The sequence below is a fragment of the Camelus ferus genome, chromosome 10 (assembly GCF_009834535.1).
Source record: "Camelus ferus isolate YT-003-E chromosome 10, BCGSAC_Cfer_1.0, whole genome shotgun sequence".
Classification (NCBI taxonomy): domain Eukaryota; kingdom Metazoa; phylum Chordata; class Mammalia; order Artiodactyla; family Camelidae; genus Camelus; species Camelus ferus.
This window is the reverse complement of record NC_045705.1, coordinates 15,838,171-15,846,668: the sequence shown is the minus strand read 5'-3', so window position 1 is coordinate 15,846,668 and position 8,498 is coordinate 15,838,171. Positions and strand designations below refer to the sequence as shown.

The window sequence follows — 8,498 nt, the reverse complement described above, 5'->3', positions numbered from 1 at the left end:
CTATGTGCTGGTTAGTATTCTAGAGGCTGGAGGTTCATCTGTGAATATGAGAGGGTCCCTGCTCCCCGTATGGGCCCTTATATGACAATGATAGGAAACATGTATTAAACATGTAAGCAAATAATTTATTTGGCTCTAGGTGCTGTAGAGAAAATAAAACAAGGTGTTGGGATAGATAGTGACTGGGTGGAGGCGAGGGTCCACTTCTCCAGATGGATGGGCTTCGCTGAGTTGATAACATGCAGCTGAGCTAGCCTTGCTAACTTTGGAGACAGAGGCTTCCACTTAGAGGACAACAGCCAGTACAAAGGCCCCAAGGCAGAAGTGAGTTTGGTGTGTTTGAAGAGAGGTTGGAGTGGCTGGAGTGGAGAGAGCGATGGAGGAAATAGGAGTCAAGGTTGGAGAGTCGGGCAGGGTGAGAGCACATATAGTCATGAGTTCAGCACTTCACACTGTATTCTAATTGTATTAGGAAGCCTTTGGAAGGTTTGAAGAGGGAATTGATAAAATCTGGCTTATACTTTGAGATTACTCTGGCTGTGTGAGGAAATTGGCTTGTTGGGGACAAAGAACAGAAGCAGGGAGACTCCTGGGGGGATTTTGAAGTATCCAGGAAAGACATCATGATAGTTCAGATTAAGGTGGCAGCAGTGACATGGTAAGAAGTAGAAATGTGTTTGGAGTGTATTTTGGAGGTGTAGCAAACGAGACTGCTAACATTTGGATGTCAGGTTAAGGGAAGGAGGAAAAATCAGATAGAACTTTTAGGTCTGATCCACTGAATGAATGATGATAACTATCACAGTATCAGAAGAGGCAAGAATTTTACCATGGAGAAAAGATAGCTTCTTCAATAAGTGGTGCTGGGAATACTAGACAGCTACGTGTAAAAGAGTGAGATTAGAACATTCTCTAATACTGTATACAAAAATAAACTCAAAATGGATTGAAGACCTAAATATATTAAGACTGGAAACCATAAAACCCTTAGAGGAAAACATAGGCAGAACACCCTTAACATAAATCACAGCAATGAGGTTTTGGATCCGTCTCCTAAAACAAAGGAAATAAAAGCAAAAATAAACAAATGGGACCTAATTAAACTTAAAAGCTTTGGTACAGCATTGAGAAAACAATAACGATAACAATCCCTACTAAATGGGAGAAAATATTTGTAAATGATGTGACAGATAAAGGGTTAACATCTAACATATATAAACAGCTCATACAACTCAACTTAAACAGAAAACCAACCCAATTTAAAAAATGGGCAGAAGAAGTGAATAGACATTTTTCCAAAGAGGCCATGCAGATGGCCAACAGGCACATGAAAAGATGCTCAACATTGCTAATCATCACAGAAATGCAAATCACATCCACAATGAGTTATCACCTCACACCCATCAGTATGGCTACCACCAAAAAGAATACAAATATCAAATGTGGGCAAGGATGTGGAGGAAAGTGATCCCTTGTACACTGTTGCTGGGAATATAAATTGGTGCTGGCACTGTGGAAAATGGTATGGAGGTTTCTCAAAAAAGCTAAAAATAGAACTACCAGCAATTCCACTCCTGGGCATATATCCAAAACAAACAAACAAAAAACACTAATTTGAAAAGATCCTCGCACCCAAATATTCATAGCAGCATTATTTACTATTGCCAAGGTATGTGAGCAACCTAAGTGACCCTCAGCAGAAGAATGGATAAACATGTGGTATTTACATACAGTGGAGTACTACTCAGCCTTAAAAAAGGAAATTTGCCATTTGCAGCAACATAGATGGAGGGCATTATGCTAAGTGAAATAAATCAGAGAAAAACAAATACTGTATGATATCACTTATATGTGGAGTCACAATACAACAAACTAGTGAATATAACATAAAAGAAGGAGACTCACAGATACAGAGAACAAACTAGTGGTTACCAGCAGGGAGAGGGAAGGGGGGAGGGGCAATATAGGGGTAGGAGAGCAAAAGGTACCAACTATTAGGTATAAAATAAGCTACAGGGTATGTTGTACAATATGGGGAATACAGCAAATAATTTATAACTATAAATGGAATATAATCTTTAAAAATTGTGAATCACTGTATTGTACATTTGTAATTTATATAATATACATCAGCTATGCGTCGATAAAAGAAAAGAATGTAGGGATAAAGACACAAAGAAGGAACAAAGGCATTGGCAGAGCAATGAGAAAGGTGGGAAGAGGGTTAAGAGGAGGGTGCTCTCCCTCTGAGAGAGGGATGTTGTAAGGCAGAGGGGGCTGTTGTAAGATATCAGTTGGTGCGTAAGAGTTCAAATGGAATGAGTGAAACCTCTATTCGATTATTCCACTAGTATATTTTGCATTTCTAGCACTGTGCTAGATTCTGGGGGTGCAGTGGTCAACGAGACTGACCTCCTCTTGAACCTGTTAGAGCTTACATTCTAGCAGAGATGGCTGTTAAACTAGTCCTTACCTTAAGGCACAAACTATGAGGGCACCTTAGGAGGAAGCAAACCTTTGGGGTCAGGAAATGCTTCCAGGAGGAATTGATTAAGCTGAGACCCAGTTTTGACCGATAGGCTCAAATAAATAACCCAAATAAACAAAATTTAGCATGTAATCATTTTGGTGGCTGGAGAGTTAGGAATGGGCTAAAACAATGGTGATTCCACGTGAAACTCTTCTTTCCAAGACCAAGGATAGGTGAGATGATAGACTGCGAACGTCAAAGGGACTCTCAGACTGCTCCTATCCATGGACACACTAATACCAAGTTACAAGGGGAATTTCTAAAATCTTAGTCATTTCTAAAGAAAATCTTTAGGATTACATGGGGAAGTAAACCTTGAAGTTTGATGATAAAAATAGACCATCCATGGCCTCAGCATCTAAAGTAATACAGATGGGGCTATTTATTTGAAAAATAAATTGCTAGTGATCTCAGTAGCAGTTCAAAGGTTTTTTTCTTACGGTACTCGTGGCCCACGTGAATAACAAAGCAGAGGAAGAGTAGTTTACGGTACGCTAACAAATTACACTGTGACTTAAACTAGAAATTATTTCTTTCTTTATTCAGAGAGGGAGAACACAGCAAATAATATTCAAGTGTGTACTGTGCCCATTAATATTCTAAATTAAATTCATATGTTGGCTTAAGAAAAACGAAAAGGCACAAAGTTGCTTTATAGTGAATATTTACCTACTACTGTTGATAATGGCAGTCTGCCTGAGAGAAAATTTTTCAGAAAGGGGCAGTGGTATCTTGAATTTCCTCTTAAAATTGGAAGCGGGTAGGGACACTCGAGAAGGGAAAATATTCAATTATCTGTCAGTTGGGAGAAAGCGGTACCTTATGTGCAGGAAAAAAATTCGGGAAGGAACACTGCCCTTTTCTTTCCCAGAAACCACAGAGCTGTCTCCCTTCCCTTTCTCACTCCTGTGCTCTAAGCTGGGAGAACTAGGCCAGAACCTGGAAAAAAGGAGAGGCCTGGCCCTTCCCACCAGCTTCCTGGTCCCAGGCACCACCTGAGGGCCAGAGGGAGGTGGGCGCCATCTTTGTTTCTCTTTGGTGGCGGCAGCACAGGGTGGCGTGGGAGCGGAATGTTTTCTTAGTTTGAATAAATTTACCAAAACAACCGGCCAGCGCCAACCTGTCTACAGCTCCCACTCCCTCAGCCAAGGGCTCTCCTCTCTGGGTGTGGGCTGAGAGGCAGAGTGCCTATGCAGGTAAAGCCAAAGGGTGTCTGTCTCTCAGTAAAAGAGGAGAAATGCTCCCCAAATCCTTTAGCTGTCCAATGAAGACATTAGATGATCTCGAAGGCCCTTTTCTGCTCTAAGTTTCTACATTCTGTGTGGTGCATTTTTGTGTTTTTAGAATGTGGACTTAGGTCACTGCATCCCCCTTGTAAGGGTGGTGAGGGTGACGTCATGCCCTCTTAGAGTGTGACATGAAAACAAATGACTTGAGGTGGCCTTCCTGTGGGCTATGTCCAGCTTCTGCTGGGAGGCAGCCTAGCTCAGGGGAGCAACAGACACTCACCTGAGTTTGAAAATGTACTGTGCTACCTCCGCTGTGAGAACCAGACAAGTGTCCACCTCTCTAAGCCTCAGTTTATTCTTCTAACAAATGGACTTAATAATCCTTTCTCCATAAGATGGCTGCAAAGGTTAACACACTATGTAAAGTGCCTCATATAATGTTTTGACACATAGAAGATGCTGCTTGTATCATTTTGTATATATTTAGTGATGATGGTAGTAACTTACAGCCCTTGGCAGTAGATTCTATGAGGGTACAAAGTTTCCAACAAGTTGTACAATGAAGAGGAATTCCTAATGGGTGCCACTGGGGTGTTTTCTGCATTGTGATGCCATTTTTTTTTTTTTTGCAATTGTTTTATAAAACATTTGGTTGTTGAAAGTTGCAGAAGCATTTTCAGATATGTGTATGTTTTATGGGATGTCAGTCTTTTCAAGATGTGGAGCCTTTACAGTAACCGGTTTCTTTGTGAAGATGTTGCAGTAATCTTCCATGTGTGTTCCATGGAGGAAAACCCCGACATACTTTGGCTTTTCTCTGGCCAGGTTGGTCTGACTAATTAGATTTGATGGCTTGCCAGTGTGCTCCTTGGAAACTCATTTAAGTTGTCTTTGGCTGAAATTATGGAGAGTTGTTTCCCATATTTCATAAGAATCAAACAGAAAAATTAAAATGTAATAAAGTTACAACCTTCTGTTAGTTTGGATTCTCTGAGAAAGAGACCCCAAGACATAATTGGTCATGTAAGAGATTATCTGAGTAATAGCCTGTGAGGGAAAATAGGGAGGGAGCCCGAGGAGGCAGGGAGAGCCATCAGACTATAATGGAGATCTGACCCCTGCGCAGGAGAGAGGGAAGGAAGGATGGGGAGGAAGAATCTTGGACCTAGAGATTATCATATTAAATGAAGTAAGTCAGACAAAGACAAACACCATATGATATCACTTATATGTGGAATCTAAAAACAACAACAACAACAACAAGAAAACTTTATACAAAATGAAACCAGAAATAGAGTCACAGACATAGAAAACAAACTGTGGTTACCAAAGCGGAAAGAGTTGAGGGGGAGGGATAAATTATAAGTTTGGGATTAACATATACATACTACTGTATATAAAATAGATAAACAACAGACCTACTGTACAGCACAGGAAACTATATTCAGTACCTTGTAATAACGTATAGTGAAAAAGAATATATATACATGTAGAATCGAAACTATGCTGTACACCAGAAACTAACACAGCATTGTAAGTCAACTATACCTCAATAAATATAAATAAATAAGAATCTTGGGCTGCAGTGCAGTTCTAAGAAAAGTTCAGCAAGGCCGTTGAGTCCCCCAGCCTGAGCTGCCCACCAGAGGAGTCCACACCTGCAGGTGCAGACCTGCCTTAGGGAGCCTGCTGGGCTCAGTCAGTCTAGGGCAGCATGTGGGAAGAGAGGTCTCAGTGGTTCATGTTTTCCCCAAGTATTAGTGTCACAAAACAATTGAAAAGGAACACAGAACGCTGCATTGAGATACACTGGACAATAATCTAGAAGCACTTTCAATGGCAAACAGGCCAGAGTAGAGAGCAGCCTGTCCTGTTCTCCCAGCTCTGCCACGTGTCCAGTGCTAGGAAGCTGGGCTTTGCCATCCTTCACATGCCTCCGCCACCTCAGCTCCGTCTCGTGAGTCACTGATTTCTGCTGATTTTATTCCCCAGATCAGTGATTCCCTCGCCCTGTCTGCACGTTAGAATCATCTGAGGATCTTTTAAAAATTCGAAGGGCCAGGTGACATCCCAGATCAATAAAATCACAAGTTTTTTGTTTTTTGTTTTTTTGGAGCTCCCCAGATGATTCTAATGTGCAGACAAGTTTAGAAACCAATGTCTTAGTTTTCAAATCTGACTTCTCTCTATCCCTCTTGCCACAGCCCCAGTCATTTCTCACTTGGATGACTGCTCTCTCAGCTTCCTATCTGGTCACTATGCTTCTAATCTTGTCCCCTCATGTTTATCCTGTCCACAGCGACCTGGGTGACCTCTGGGAGATGCAAATGTGACTGATACACTGCTCCCCCACCTACAGCACTGCTTCTCACCCCTTTCCCCCGACCACCTCCACAGTGTTCACCAGCATGACACACATCCTTCAGTGAGCATTATACGTGGTGACTTTCAACCTATGTGGACATGTTTCTCCTGGAAGAAGAGTGTCAGACTTTGAGAAGAACTCAGCCTGGCAACTTGAAAAAGACTTTCTCCCCACCACTGCTTTTTCTCCATGTCCCCTTCCCCCGTCCTGATATGTGCTTTCCTACCAAGGGGCTTAACCCTTTGTATGGAATATGGGACCACCGTTTGACCTGGCCCTACTTCCCTCATCTCATCTTTTGCCTTGTTGCTTTCACTCCTTATACTCCCAACTTCTGAAAGTTCCCTGTATAAACAATATTGTTCCCATCTCTTATGCCTGTGCTTATTTCTGTTGCTTCTTTCTGGAATGCTTCACGTTTTACCTTCTCCTGCAATCCTGTCCTTTTAACTAACGACGTTTTGAGAGCAGCCATTAAGCCCCACCTCTGAAGTTATGTCAACAAAGCCTCCTCTGACTTCCTATTCTGGCCGGGTTGGGACCCTCCTTTCATCCTCAAGGACCCTGTGTACTTGTCTCATTTATCCTGCAATGTTGTACTGTCATTAGCTGTTTTAAGGGATCTAGATTCACTGCTCTCTAAGTTTTCTAGATTTAAAATTCTCGTAATACTTTGATTTCATTTACTCAGATTTTGAACCCAAGTCATTTGGAGGAGCGCATTATAATTAACAGAAACTGGAATCATAAAATATCAATATTGGGAAAGAATTTTAAGGGTAATTTTAAGCAATCACAAAAGTTTGTTGTTGTTGTTTTACATTTAGTGAATTTGAGGAAGGTGTGATGTATCCAAACAGAAATGTCCCAGCATGTTTTGGAAATAGGAAATTATGGCACATGCTGGAGAAACTGACTGAAGAGGATAGATGAAATCTCCAATGTAAAAGGGCAGAAAGGAAACAAACGACAGACGACCCATTCTTAGACAACATCTGTCTTCAGGAAACATGAAGTGATTAAGAGATGCCAGTTTAGGAGATGGAAGGTTTGAAGAAGGAGAAATAAAAACCAGAACCAGGAATGCTTTAAGAAGCAGGGACTGACCGTGGGACCAGTACTCCAGGGAGGCTGGGACCACAGCTGTCCTGTGAAGCTCCTCCCAGGTGGAACACCTGCTCCTGGGAAGCAGCATCCCAGGAGGAATCAGATTGGGCACGTTTATAGAGACCCCAACCCTCCAGCCAGAACTCAACCCAGGTAGTCCTTGACCTTTATATATAACTCAGAAACCTCTGGTAACCTGATGAAATCTGTTGACTCTGTCCTCAGACAGATACACATATGCACATACAGTTTTACATACAATTTCTCATGGTTGACTCTACCCACTTTACCCCTAGCCAGCACCACTCAAGCCTCTCTCTACATGGACCCCCCAGCTTAGTACACATAGTCCCAATGGTCAGGTACCAAAGCTTTCTTGGGCGATGAGGACAGGTGATGTGCTTGGGGATTAAGAGCTTTTCCCCCTACTCAAAGCTGGTCCAAGATTTCTAGTAGAAATTTGACTTCCAGTTCCCTATACCCTTCTGAGGAGCAATAGGCTCAGGAGAGCGCTTTCAAGACTGCCACGTCGGCAGTTTGAGATGTGCAAGGCTAACCGCTATATATAAAAATAGATTAAAAAAATAAATTTCTCCTGTATAGCACGGGAGCTATATTTCATATCTTGTAATAACCTTTAATGAAAAAGAATATGAAAATGAATATATGTATGTATATGCATGCCTGGGGCGCTGTGCTGTACACCAGAAATTGACACAGTATAACTGACTGTACTTCGATTACAAAAAAAAAAAAAAAAAAAGACTACCCAGTCTGCAGATTGAATATTTTCAGGATTCCTATCTGTTGCCTAACCGAGTCACCGAGTGAGGCCTGCTAGCCACTGCGCGTCTCTATGTCTTGGCTTCTGAAAAGACCTCCGTCAGAATTTTAACCAGCAATTATGACTTAACTTCATTTCCACCTGTTTGGCTTCTGACGTCTGCTTCTTTTAAATGGTTCACCCTCATTTATTCCGTATTTAAATGAAAGAATTTAGGAAAGCAATGAACACATTCTGGCTTACAGAAATAGAAAAATGCTTGTTAAATTTTTATGGGAGAAGGGAGCAGAGTTCCAGTCCACTTTTGCCAGTCTCAGTCCAAGAGCAGAGCAGCAACATGGAAACTTCAAATTCAAAGCACTGGAGAATTTTTTTAAAAATACTAATATTTGTAATTTGTATTATAAAGTTATTTTTGTACCTGTTTTTTCTGATTTTCTTTGGATTAACATAGGAGTGTTTTTGCCGCGACTGTAATGAACA

At 41.5% G+C, this 8,498-nt stretch overlaps 1 long non-coding RNA gene across 3 annotated transcripts in view; it reads right to left on the bottom strand.

The window, feature by feature from the left end:
* The window catches only part of LOC116666331, a 65,939-nt gene that overhangs the window by 18,264 nt on the left and 39,177 nt on the right, over positions 1-8,498 (bottom strand). The gene's annotated exons all lie outside the window — the stretch shown is intronic.